The sequence below is a fragment of the Myodes glareolus genome, chromosome 17, assembly GCF_982192425.1.
Source record: "Myodes glareolus chromosome 17, mMyoGla1.1, whole genome shotgun sequence".
In the NCBI taxonomy this organism is placed as follows: domain Eukaryota; kingdom Metazoa; phylum Chordata; class Mammalia; order Rodentia; family Cricetidae; genus Myodes; species Myodes glareolus.
The window spans coordinates 17505858-17520898 of NC_142042.1; positions in this window are offsets into that span (position 1 = coordinate 17505858).

The following is a 15041-nucleotide window of genomic DNA, read 5'->3' on the forward strand; positions in this document are numbered from 1 at the left end:
GGGCTGGAACTTATTCTCAGAGATGGGAAAGAAGGCAAGGAGCGTTTGCGGTGCCCCAGCCCACTATCTTTGGGTTGTCAGCGCCAGTCAGGCTGTTTTATGCTCTGCGAGCCTGTGACCTATTTGCAGTGGAACAAAAACTAAAAATCAATGGAAACTCCCTCGGTACTGCTTCCTTTGCTTGTTCATCTTGGTGGCTGCTGATATTCAGCATATAAAGAGTGCCGAGGCAATACTGAGAGAAACTCCCTGAAAACAGACAGAACAAAATTCATAGATACTCAAATGATGTTGGAGCCTTTGAATCAGCCTCCAAATTCCTAACAGCAGCGAGTGAGGACAAAATCTGCAGCAATTCCGAAAGAATTGAGGCGGGGTGGAAGGATTAGTTAGGGTGTAGATTCCCCATGTAAGGGTGAAGGAGGAACGTAAAGATAAACGGGTACAATTAGACCAGTCTAAACAAAAGGAAGGCAAACGTATGAACGTACTAGTTATGCACCACAAGATATCTGTGTGAGAAAAATCCATTTCTAGGATTACTGCATTTTAAAATTAATACTTTATCATGTAATAGTTAAGATCACAGTGCAAAAGAATCATCTATAAACACACACGCGCGCGCACACACACACATGCACACACACCACTGGAGGGAGCAGGAAGGAAGAAGGGGGAGAGAAAAGAATTTCAGGACTAATTTGTACTATAGTCATAACTCTGTTCAGGTGAGCAGATCAGGTAACCTTTGCATGCCTTGATTTCTTTTTCTGGAATTTTCTCCTAGATTTTTGCTAATACCTCATGATTTTGCCTACCTAGTTCCATTGAAACTTCTACCCATTATGTACGCTGTGGATGAATTTCATTGACTGGGGACCGTCACTCTTGGGAGAGACACTGACAAAATTAGCCATCCCCTTTTTATTTCCATGGAGACTCTGCCTGCCAATTTAAAAACGCTTAATTTCCTTTAGCTTTCTCACGTGGCCACATCATGATATTTAGGTAAGAGGTCACATGCTTGTGCCAGATGGGCGGATCAATTCGCACTGATTTACCAGGTGGATGACATTGGCCAAAATGGCCAAGTGTCTTTTCGTCTAATCTGTAAAATGGGTCTACTAAAAGGAGTGATATGCGAGGTTATGTGAAGTTTAAATGTGGGTAAAGTACCTGGCATAAAGTCATTGTTGATTACTCTTTGATCTAGAACATCCTCAGCTTATCTTTCTACTTCAGCCAGTTCTGTTCCATAATGCTATCTTCAGTTAAGGTTGAGAGTGTGCTTGTATCTGTGTTCTCCAAAATTGCAGTTATTGGCTCACACACCTATCTGGATACTGGAAGTGTGGCTTCTGTGAAATGGCAATTTTAACTTTTATGTCACTAATCATTTGAATCATAATGGCTATCTGGAGATTTTACACACACACACACACACACACACACACACACATACACACACACAGAGTGGATGATAGTGATAACCCATCACCGTAATGAATAGTACCACCAGAAGGGACTATGATTAAACCTAGTGGTTTTCTTTTTCATTTCCTCCAAGAAGGATAAGAGCTTGAAGTCCATGAGAGAAATCTCTGTGCAAACTCAGTGCGTGTAAACAAGATCCCAAACATGTAAAATGTTAGGTGTGGTGGTGTGTGGTTTTCATCCAGCACTCAGGAGACAGAGGCAGAAGAATTTCTGTAAGTTTGAGGTCAGCCTGGTCTACACAGTGAGCTCTAGGATAGCCAGGGCTATACAGAAAGAACTTGTCTGAAACAATGACAAAGTCAAAGAAATATTCATTTATTCTTTATACCATTCCTTTTTAAGTCCAAGTAGTGTTGGGAGCCACCTGGAGGCACAGGTGGTCCTGCAGTTTGGAGGTAGCCACGTGGGGCTGAGCACCCTTGCCTGCACATGCTCAGACCAGCAGAATGGCATTAACCAATCAGGACAGCGTTCAAGCCGCTCCACCGTTTAAAAGCAGCTGCCTCGGGGGCCCAACGCTCTCTCTCTAAGCTTTCTCTCGTCCCTGCTCTATCTTCCCTTCCCCCAATTTTCCTCAAGGGAATGCTCCAAATAAAGATGTGACCAGAGAAGGATTTCTCGTTTTTGGTGGGGTTCATTCCTGCTGGACAGGATGCGCGCCCCGCAAAGTAGAACTTGACTCATTTGAAGCAGATGCCTTGCCTTGTGGGTCTTTAGCACAGAGCCTGATCTATAGTTGCTATTCAGTCAGGTTTGGTTGGCTGAAAGTACACAAGGGAAGAATTTTCCAAGTTTAGGGCAGGTGAGAAAGGTTAAAATGGTCACATCCTCTTGCTTTGGGTCTTTGAAGCCCTAAACAGTCATGAAATTATTGCTTAAAAATTATTATCAATAAGCGATAAGGAAAAGAAAGTGGTTCAGTACTGAAATTCAGCCTAAAGAGGGCAGGAGAAGGGTTGGAGAAACGGTATGCAGAAACAGCAGAGTCAGAGCACATGAACTGGGGCAGGGGAAGCCCCGTGAGGAGAGCAGCTCTAGCATGCAGGCTGGCACACACTGCCTTTGTATCTGCATTCTGCCTAGTGTCACTGACTGTCACAATTATCTCTTCGTGAAAACAACAGTGTTTCAGAGGCTGCTGAGTGCAGGCTCACTAAATCTCTGAGATATGGACTCAAATATCCCTGCCTACTCAGGATTCTGACTAATTTCTGGGAAATAGAAGCAAGTTATCACCTTCTATTCCATTCACCTGCTTGGATTTTCCAAGTAGTGCTTATTTTACATATCTGCCCACATTTCTGAATGCTTATTTTATACATCTATATGTGTATGTACATCTATAAATATGTGCAATATAAATACTTGCCAATAAAAAGTATGCATCTTAAGGGGAGGATATTTTTCCTATTATGTTCAGCACTCTCTGCCCAGAATATAGAACACAGCCTAGCACAAAGTCAATAAATATTTCTTGGATATTGAATAGAGAAGTGTGAGCCAGTGGATTTGAAAACTGAGCCAAGTTCTGAATAGCACCCTGTTCATTTTTAAATGATCTGTAGGCTTTTCTAACTGTTGAATAAAAATTAAGTGTGAAGAAAACCGAACCCAAAGTGTATCTGAATGTGACCTTTCAGGTTTGGGATACCGCAGGTGTTTAAGGAACCAACATGAAATGAAGCTCATTTTTGAAAAAAAAAAAAACAAAATAAAAAGCTTCCTTTCAATACATGTGCAAGGGCTTCCTATTTCTTGGCTCCGGTAAGTGGAGAATTAACTGTGGGATAATAAATCCCAGTGACAGGTGCTAATGGGAATTAAGCATGCAAATCCCTTGCATATCCCTCCAGAAATCTACACCAAGAAAAGTATGCTATTTAGCGTGTGGGCTGCTTAGTAATAATAGTATTTACTCTAAACCACTATGGAAAAAAAGTTTCCAGTACAAGGCTTAAATAAAATGAACTGAGCATATATTTTCATAACAGAAATAGTTTCTGTCATTTTTATCTCTGTCCTTGTATTTGATTCTTCACAATTTTGTGCTTTTATGGAGGTCTAAAAATAATTTTCTGCAGTGGGAGATATTATTAACTGGCTATACTGAAGCAGGATTTCACCGAATAAACAGGATGAGAGTAAGGAAAACTCTTCTTAAGCAGGAATGGGGGATGGGCATGGAGCCCTCCTGTAATGTGACTGATAAACCTCAAGTAAGAGAGGCCAGATGGTGCAGAATCAGTTGATTCAATCCCCATTCTTATTTTCAGCCCAGAGAGAGAGACTGAGTCTCTCATAAACCATATACTCTAAATTTTTATGCTTTTTGTTCATTTTATTAAGCAAGACCCTTCACAAGTGAAAGCAACGTGACTTAAGCTACCTCTTGAGAAAAATAATGATTTATTCTTCTATCCAACTTAAAAGCTATGGGGGGCAAATGTCTATGCTCCTAATAGATAACATTTATGGATTAATTGCTATGTCCAGGTGATGACTCTAAGCTCTTTTTTACTACCTTCTTAATTATCACGTTGAATATTGAATTACAAATTCCCACTATTGTCTTACTCCATTAGTAATGCTATAACAAAATACTAAAAATGGTAATGTATGAAAAACACAAATGGACCTCCCTATTTCTGTGAAGGCAATTGGGAAATCTAAGATGGCATTACTGGGAACTGTGGGTTTCTTCTTGCTGGGTCATCTAATGAATGAGTAAAGACATTGAGAGATTTGAGAGAGCAGGAGAAGATGGGCCTCTCATCCTCTTATAAGGAACCCATTTCCACGCAGACTGCCTACTTATGTGATAACTTAATGCATTCATGAGGACAGTGCACCATGACTCAGTTACCTCCTGGAAGGCATCCATGACTCAATACTACAGCAGTAGGGATCAAGTGTCCAACACATGAACTTTGGGGTCACAGGGAAACCTAGAGTTGATATTTTTATACAGAAGGAAACAGAGTGCCTAAGTAACACAGTTAATATTTCCTAATGCCACTCAGATTTCAGGGATCATATTCTAGTCCCAAGAACCTACATATCACTAACAGCTTTGATTCTTATACCTGTATCCCAGACCTCGGTAAGCTCACTACTATTTTAGCTTCCCATAGAGACTTGTGGTTGAGGTGCAAGGAGCTTGGAAGTGCCAGATTTATAGTAATTTTGGGATTGTTAATATCAGCATAAAGAACAACCCTATTCTGGCCAACAAAAAAATCCAGGGAGCATGTACTTGTCTTATCTGACCAAGGCAATCACTATGACCAGAGGATTGAAGTATATTGATCTGTGTACCTTGTGTAAAGTGTTCATTTTGGGTAACTGAATACATGGGTACATGGGCTAAAAATGTGGAAAAGGGATTCCCTAAAGAAACATCAAAACAGGAAAGAAAAATTAATATAAAAGAACTGCCAAGACAATGGAGGGAGTACCACCAGGATGGCAGGCCTGTGTTTTGTAGCGTGTATGGTATAACTGGTCCTCAAAGACCAGTTTGAAGTTTGTCTCATAACTCAACAACTGTAGCAAAAGAAGCATTACTTAGGAAGAGAAGAACACTAGCCCCTTGTAGAGTGCTTTCTCATTTAACTGACAGGAAGAACTGGGTTCAAATTCAATTCAATTCAGAATACTATCATATCAACCCTTATAAGGAAGCTCCTGTCTAGGACCCCTAAAGAATAACGTGGATAATAGTCACAATATACTAACGAATGAAATCAATAGACAATATAGAATAAAAATTATAAATAAAGATAACATATCTTTATAGGGGATCTTAGACAATGCCAATGAAGGAATAATAGAAAGATGACAACTAGAACTGAGGCATAGGCACTTGTGTAGGCAATGCTCATGGCTCCAACAATGAGGCTATTTATCTATGACAGCAAGAAGTCTGGGAGTGGGCAGGACAAGGAGGCTCTGGGAACTCGATTCTGTTTTTTTCTAAATGACTTGGCTCTTGATGCCCCTAATGTGTGACCTTTGTTCTCACAGATGCTGATGGCTTTTACTCCTCTAGTCCTCATGTGTGCTTCCCTGTTGGGAGAAGAAACAGGTCTCCAGGGTGCAGGAACCTTAGATTCATTCGAAACAGCTTTTACAGAGACCAGAGCCAAAGTAGCTTCATTGTCTTGTCCTGACAATTTGACCAGTGACTCCTTAAAATGTTACAGATTTGGAATAATGTTGTGGGTGCTGGCTGAAGCAGTTGTGTTGGGCAATGGAATGGAACCACAAGAGGAAGGTACAGAGTGAAAAAATAGGACCTAGGAGATATTTGGAGATATGAAGACAGATAGAAAGTAGCTAGCTCTCTTATTTGCTGAGGAAATGGATGGGTGGGTTTGTTTTTTTTTAATGAAGACACAAAAGGGTGGACAGGGCATCACCTTTATGTCCATTAGGATGTATTATAAGAACTTTTGGGAAATCTGTAGCATTGTGGCAGAATTTCATGAAGAGTACAGTCAGATTGCAGATATGGTACTGTTTATGAAAAAAATCAAGGAAACAAAAGCAATAATAACAGGAGAACCAAGGATGGAAGAAGAAAAGAAAGAAATGAAAGGCTGCAAAGAAAAGAATTTAATAGGGAAAGATGGGGGCTGGAGAGAAGGCTTCATGACTAAGAATACTTTCGACTCTTGTAGAAGACCGGGGTTTAGTCCCCAGCAGCCCTATTAAGAGCCCTCACAAATGTCCAGAACATACACACTTACAAATGTATACATGTAAACCAAATGAAAATAAATTTCAAAATTTACAAAAAGGTAAAATGAAAAATGATAAAAATAAATGAATTGATAACAAAAAGTTGCTGTGATTTCTGCATATCAGTATTGTGTTGTAACTAGTATTTGGAAAAACAATAAAAAGTTCAAAAAATATAACAAAAATAGAATATGCAACTTTAAAGAATGTTTATTAATGGCGAATCAATCCCACACCAGTTATCTTTTAAAGGGGTATTTATTTCTGGGGGTAAAACTTACATACACCATAAACCGTCAGGAAGGGAGCCTAGTCGCTGGAGCAGGAGCCAGGAGCAGGAGCCAGAACCAAGCGGCGGAACCAAGAGGCCGAGCCGAGGCTTGCTGCTCTTCTTTTAAAGAGAAATATACCATGCCCCAATGGGCTGGTATTTCAGTGGCTATTGGCTGATGGAGCGGAAGGCGCTCCCGCAGCACTGTGGGCTCCTGCTTCAGCGACTATTGGCTGAAGCAGTGGAAGGTACTCCCGCAGCACCTCCCCCTTTTGTTTAAGTAAGAGAGTTCTAAGCCTACTATGAAATTATATACAGTAAGTACAAACCTACAAAACTATATACAATAAGTACAAATATCCTATTCTAACTAGCTAAAGTCTTGTATAATAAATAACTTGGCCAAGTCATGAGAGGAAAGTAGCTACATTTATCTCGTCTTCAACACCATAGAAGATCCGAGAAGGGAAATAATGTTACCCGAGTAATTAAGAAGTGCAATCAAAGAACTTCCAAAACATGCAACAAATCACAGAGACAACTGGCTACCTGGGCAATCACCAAAGACCTGTTTGCAGCGTTGAAGCAACCAACTTTGACTAAGGCCTAGAATAACTGACAGATTATTTTTAACAGGCAAGAGATTTTTCAAAACCATCTTACCCTGTCTTGACAAGATTTAACACTTCTGTTTATCCATTTCCGGATTTTATCCATTTCCAGATTTTAACAGGCAAGAGATTTTTCAAAACCGTCTTACCCTGTCTTGGCAAGATTTGACAGTTCTGTTTATCCATTTCCGGATACCATGCATTTGTCAGTAGTTGAGGTATGGGCAGTTCCTTGCCCAGAGGCCAGTTTTGTCAAGAAGACAAGCTCCAAGTGGAGTGTCTTTGGTGCTCAACAATCTCTCGGGAATAGGTCGATGTTGCCAGGAGTGATTGTGTCTCACTACACAGAACTCTAAGATTAAATTAAATGCCATTTTCTACAGCTCTTCGAAGAGGTTGAAGACTATTTATATATAATCTCTATGTATCTAAAGAACCTGATTAGTCTAACCATAAATATGACAGACATAGATGACTATTGATCTACAATTCTTAACGTTTATCTAACTTAAAGACTAAGAGAATAAACAACTATGCAATAAATGAGGACAGTGACCTCCAAATATAAACAATAAATATCAATACATAAACAATATATGAGTATCTTAATCAGAGGTAGAAATGTACACTGCAATATGGTATACATATATCAATACAATATATATCAATACATAAAAATGTTTTAAACAGGTAGAAGCATGCATACATACAATATTCAATATATGCCGATGTAATTATCTATAAACAGTAACTCACAAATACCATTATTATCTATCCAATTATCCCCCTTTTTTTTCAAAAGATCCCTGAGCTTATAAAGTTCCTTTCCCAACTCTCAACCGTATACTAATTATAATCAATCCCTAAATATTGTTCCTAAACCTGAGAACAAACTTTGCTGAGAGAGGGGACATCGTCCTCTAGAATTACTTCCAGCTGTCATGGAGGTAAGGTTCTTTCTGGAGGATCCTGTGAAAGTAAAATGATGGTTAAATTTCAAGATCAATGTCTTTTAAAACTGCAAACAGTCTCTGAGTATTTTGTGGAGGTCTGGCCAGAATGTTGTACAAGAAGCGCACCATTTCAGCTAACCAAGTTGGAATCATCTGTGCAGCTGATACCCGGAACAGGACTTGTAGTAGCACTATCAGTATCATGACGTCATATCAACTGAGTGGAGTTGTTGTTATGGGGGTCCCATCTTCTTCCTGGAAACTTCAAATGTCAGTGCAGAAAAAACTCATTGTTCATTGTGGAAAACTTAAACATTAATTATATAGACATATACAAACATATATTCAATGAAAGATATGATAGACATATTCAATGAAAAGTATGATAGATATGAAGAAAAGCAAAGATGTTTTCTAAACTCATATTTCTTTCTGTCTCATATCATGGCTCCTGCCATAAGACAGAAACTCCAGAAAATCTGGGTTTTTCTCCTAACAACAGGCTTGGAATTAGAGAGGGACCGAGCCAAGCGTCCAACTCCAAAACCAGCTCTATAAATTCAGAAATATGATTTAGTATATTCCAGAGCTTCATACTCACAGAACCTATTCAGTTTTCTTGATAATTCACATTGGGTAGTTATTTTTCCATCTGTCAGTATTCAAACATCCAGGGTCCTTTGAATTTTTCAAAGACGAATTTTTTCCTGTGGAGATAAGAACAGAACCCTGCCCCCATTCTTTGTTTTTCTTACCACCTGTATGGTTATCATCATTGTAGATGCTCTCATTTCTCCTTTCTAAGAGGTTTCTTCTCTTCAGATATAACCTTTATTAATTTTGATGGTATTCACATCTTCTCCTGTGGAAACAAGAGCAAAACCCCTTCCCCAACGTAACACATCTCCTGGCTTCCATTGAGAGGTCAGCACATCCTTGATATAAACCGATTGATTTAGTTCAGCAGACTTTTCCATTATCCAATGTCTTTCTGCCACTGTTGTTCCCTTCTCATTAGCATTAAGAAAATTCAAGGTTAATAAGACATTATGTAACCTATTCCTGGGGGTATTTTCCACCCCTTTCTGTTTGTTCAACATATCTTTTATAGTTCAATTTGATCCTACTATAACTGCTTGACCTGTAGGATTGTATGGTATACCTGTAACATGCTTAATATTATAATAAGCAAAAAACCGTTTCATTTTCCTAGATACATAAGCTGGACCATTATCTGTTTTTATTTGTGCAGGTATACCCATAGTGGCCATAACTTCTAATAAATGTGTGATTACTGAGTCAGCTTTTTCTGAGCTTAAAGCAGTTGCCCACTGAAAGCCTGAATAAGTGTCAATGGTGTGATGTACATATTTTAATTTTCCAAATTCTGCAAAGTGGAACACATCCATCTGCCAAATTTCATTCCTTTAAATACCCTTTGGATTAGTCCCTGCAGGTGATGGTGTTTGGTTATTAAAAGAGCAAGTAGGGCATTTCTTTACAATCTCCTTAGCTTGTTGCCATGTAATAGAAAACTCTTTTTTCAAGCCTTTGCATTGACGTGATGTTTTTTTAATAAAATTCAGATGCCTGCAGCACACTACCAATCAATAATTGATCAATATCTGCATTACCTTGTGCTAGAGGACCTGGCAGACCCATATGGGATCGGATATATGTTATATACATAGGGCAGAGCCTGTTCCTGATCATGTCTTGTACCTGGATAAACAATGAAGTCAGTTCTGTATCATCAGGTATAAATTCATCAGTTTCAATATGCAAAATAACTCTTTCTGCATATTGTGAGTCAGTAATTATATTAAGAGGTTCTTTAAAATCCCTAAACACCATAAGGATGGTATATAATTCTGCCTTCTGGACAGAATCATAAGGACTTTGTTCCACTTTACTCAATTCTTCTGATTTGTAACCTGCTTTCCCTGATTTATTAGCATCAGTATAAAATGTATGGGCTCTGGTTATTGGAGCATCATGGACAATTTGAGGAAGGATTTAAGAAGTTCTCTTTATAAAGTTAAGTTTCTTGCTTTTGGGGTAATTGTTATTGATTTCTCCCAAAAAATTAGCACAAGCTCTTTGCCATGGTTCATTGTCTTCCCACAACTTTTTTATCTCATCAGCAGTGAAAGGCACTATAATTTCTGCTGGGTCTATACCTGCTAATTGACGAAGTCTCAATTTTCCTTTTATAATCAATTCACAGACTTTTTCCACATAAGTTTTTAGTTTTTTACTTGGTTTGTGTGGTAAAAAAAGATCTATTCCAAGGTAATATCATCTCTTTGCATCAAGATTCCTGTAGGAGAAATTCTGGAAGGCAATATGACAAGAATACAACTAAGCTTTGGATTTACCCTATCCACATTAGCCTCCTGTAATTTTTCCTCAACCATTGTCAGTTCTTTTTCTGCTTCGGCTGTTAATTCTCTGGGACTGTTTAAGACTTTATCACCATCCAAGGTCTTGTTTAAATGAATTATTACATCAGGTGTTATCCCAACAGCTGGTCGTAGGCTGGAGATGTCTCCTAATAATCTTTGAAAGTCATTAAGAGTTCGTAACTGGACTCTCCTGATTTGTGCCTTTTGAATCTTAATTCTTTGTAAACCTATTTTCTAACCTAAATAATTAACAGAATCTCCTCTCTGAATTTTTTCAGGAGCAATTTGCAAACCCCATTTAGGTAATACTATTTTTACTTCTTCAAACAGCCTTTCTAAGGTGTCTTTGTTTTGATCAGATATCAGGATATCCATATAGTGGTATATTATGGACTTAGAAAATTGTTTGCGTATAATTTTCAACGGTTGGCTTACAAAATATTGGCACAGAGTTGGAGAGTTTAACATGCCCTGTGGGAGGACGGTCCACTGGTACCTCATTGCAGGCTGAGAGTTATTATAAGTAGGCACTGTGAAGGCAAACTTTTGTCTATCTTTTTCTTGTAATGATATAGTGAAAAAACAATCTTTCAGATCAATAACTATAAGAGGCCATCCCTTTGGTAACAGGGAGGGCAGAGGAATTCCATATTGCAGAGGGCCCATAGGTTGAATAACCTTGTTGATAGCTCTAAGATCTGTCACCATTCTCCATTTACCAGATTTTTTTCTTAACAACAAATACAGGAGAGTTCCAAGGACTGGTAGATTCTTCTATATGTCCAGCATCTAATTGCTCTTGTACCAGCTGTTCTAAAGCCTGTAACTTTTCCTCAGCTAAAGGCCACTGTTTAGTCCATATTGGTTTCTCAGTCAACCATTGTAGAGGCATGGCTGTTGGTACCTCTGAAGGGCCATCAATTGTGTTGTGTTCTTGTATAGCTCTAATGGCTGGTTTTTGCCATCTGTAATATCTTTTATATTATCCTCAGAAATATAGGCTCTGGAAGCAGCAGGAATGTTAATTTGGGTATTCCATTGCTGCAATAGGTCACGGCCCCATAAATTCACTGCAATATTGGCTACATATGGCCTTAGTTTTCCTGTTTGTCCGTCTGGAACTATACAATTGATCCATCTCGTGCTTTGTCTTACTCGAGATAGGGTTCCAATTCCTAAGAACTGAATATCTACCTCCTGAAGAGGCCAACGCGGATGCCAAGATTCTGGAGTAATGATACTTACATCCGCACCTGTGTCCAGTAAGCCAGTAATAAATTTGCCATTTACACACACTCTTAGCTGTGGTCTTTGTTCATTTAGAGAAGTCTGCCAGAATATAATGTACTTTGTCCTCTTAGATTTCTTGATTCATTCACCACATTTAACTCATCCTCCAGGCCGTTATCGCTTTTAACAGCAGGCATGGGGCATTCTAATTTCCCTGAAGAGGCATGTTCTCTGCAGTTATCAGAAATGACTGGACCACATTTGCCATGGGGGTCTGCGTTAGGCCCCCCATTGAGTTTGCCCTGTTTATCTCTTGTTGACCTACATTCATTCGTCCAATGCCTGCCCTTTCCACATCTCCTGCATAAACCTGAAGGCTGAGTCCTCCTATTCCTGTTATTCCTAGAAGAGGCATTATTCCTGGAATTCCATTGTCTGCAGTCTCTTTTCATGTGTCCCATTTTGCCACAATGAAAGCATTTTGTAATCTGATGTCTCCTTTTATCTTTGGAAATTGTTTTTGCACCCATGTTTCATTGCCATAAGCAAATGTATCAACATTCATTGTATGTAAAACCCATTCATCCAAAGGCGCTGATCTGATCTTTGAAGGCCGCAGGATCCTTTTGCATTCTATGTTGGCATTCTCATAAGCCAAAGACTCAATTACTATATTTGTTGCTTCTGGATCAGGTATCCCTATTTGTACAGCCTTAGTTAGTCTTTGTAAAAAGTCACTAAAGGGTTCCCTCTGACCCTGTTTGACCCTGATATACGATTCTACTCTCTGACCTGAGTCTTGAACTCTGTCCCAGGCACTTAGAGCTGCTGTAGCACATATGGATAAAATGTTTTCATCATAAAGAGCTTTTCCTGAGGATCAGAGTAAAGTCCTTCCCCTAGAATTTGATCTAGAGAAACCTTAATTCCTTTCGCTGATTCTTATTGTTGTAAAAGTCTGGCCTCTTGTTTGAATAGGCATTTGAAATGCCATAAAGGTCCATTCTCCAGGACAGCGGACGTGAGCTGGTTCCAATCTTGAGGGGTGGCCCTGCTGCTCAGAGCCCAGGATTTTAACATCTCCCTAACAAAGGATGAATGTAGTCCATAATTCACAATTACTTGTTTAAATTCTTTCAGATCATTCATACGTATAGGCTCCCATGTATGTTCTTTAATGACCTTAGGGTTTTTGGAGCTGGTTATCTTTCCTGATGTTATTACTGGAAAGGCAGGTATAACTCTATGTAGACTGAGAGTTTTTTGAGGTGAATGTTGCCTTTCTACCTTTTGCTCCTGTTCATCAGATTCTATGATTTCCTCAATCTTAGTAAATATGCTCACCACTGCCTTCTGTAAATCCTGAATCTCCTATCCAGTATTATGCTCCAAAGCCTTCATTAATGATTCTAAGGCATGGAGTTTGTCCGTCGGAGACACCATTTCCTCCTTGGACACAATCATCTTCATTGATAATTCTAAGGCATGGAGCTTGTCCGTTAGAAATACCATATCTTCCTTGAACATAATCCTCATGGCATGTACTGTGCCTTCTTGTATGGAAATCCTGTCAATTAATCTATCATACCCTTTTGATAAAGTCTGATTTTCACATTCAATGGTTATAATCCTCTCAGCTAATGTTTCAGCACTTACAGTCATGGACTGGAGGTTATGAGTCATTTTGGTTGTCCCCTCCTCCAGAGCAGTGAAGCTCCTTTCTAAAGAAGCAATATCAGACTATACCTTCTTGATATTTTGGTCAGTTGACCGAGTCATATCAGACAAAGATCTAGTCTCCTCCTTGAGAACTCCAAAATCTCTTTTGAGGAGGTTGGTGTCAGTCTGAATTGTCCTTAAGGTTTTAATCTCTGCCCTCAGCATTGTGGATTCAGTCTGTAAGGACTGTATCATCTTTATAAAATAGCCAAACACCGGAAAAGCAACAGATCCCAGGAATAACCAAGTAAGAGGAATATCAGAGACATCCTTCAGAATATCCTCTATAACGCAATTAAAAAACCATTGAACTTTTGAATAGTAATATTTTCTGACATTTTCAATCAAAAGAAATTGTAGTTGTATGTATGTATTTATTTATTTTCAACCGAAAAGAAAAATCTTACCTGTAATGACTGCTGCCTGCCAGTAGGTGGCGGGGGCGCACCTGAATCCACGTGGCAATGGCGTCAATCCAGGAAGTAAACTCTAGAATATATACACTCAAATCCAGAGGTTAAATTCATAGATCGTGTGCTCCGGCGCAGGTCGAGCGTTGGACTCAGCCGGGTGGCAGGGAAGACAGTGCCTGATAGGGGTAGCAGAAGCCAAAAAGTTCCCTCCCCAATCTGCCCGAGGTTGGGACTAGTCGGGAGCCAGTAGTGGTGTGTGGCTCTGGTTGCTTGGCCCACGCCACGAGGGGGGAAAAACCCACACGTTCGGGCGCCAGATAATGGTGGATCAATCCCACACCAGTTATGTTTTAAAGGGGTATTTATTTTGGGGGGTAAAACTTACATACACCATAAACCATCAGGAAAGGAGCCTAGTCGCTGGAGCAGGAGCCAGGAGCAGGAGCCGGAACCAAGCGCTGGAACCAAGAGGCCGAGCCGAGGCTTGCTGCTCTTCTTTTAAAGAGAAATATACCACGACCCAATGGGCTGGTATTTCAGTGGCTATTGGCTGATGGAGCAGAAGGCGCTCTTGCAGCACTGTGGGCCCGTGCTTCAGTGACTATTGACTGAAGCAGTGGAAGGTACTCCTGCAGCAGTTTATGGAAAATGGTGGCATTTCTTACTTTGCAGACTGAAGAAATGACATTTAATGGAATAAAGAGAAGCCTCTGCATCAACGAAAGTAGATTTTAGTCTCCTTTAATCTATAACTATAGATTACCTATGTGCATGATACCACTGTGGAGTAAACTTTTGACTGTTAGACTTAATCTCTCTTCTCCCTGTGTCGCCCACTAACCAGATGGTTTTCCCATTTACAGGTCTGTAGCACCCCTCTTAACCTCACTAGCATACAACTGCACACAACTGCAGGTTCCAAACAATCTTTTAACAATTCTCCGGTTATGTGTGTATTTTCACTTTCTCAGTTACCTCCCACAACTCCCAGAATGACCTAGATTGCAAAATGCATCATTTTACCATATTAAAAACACATTAAATAATTTCTCATTGTCTTATATTTGCTTTCCCAGAGTCTATCAGGAGGGAATCCTATCCTTACAAAGCTAGTTGCAGAACACACAGAGTAATCAGTTGCATCTCTCATTCTTTATTCCCTTCCTTATTAATAGAATCACCAAGCCACACTGTGTTGGTAA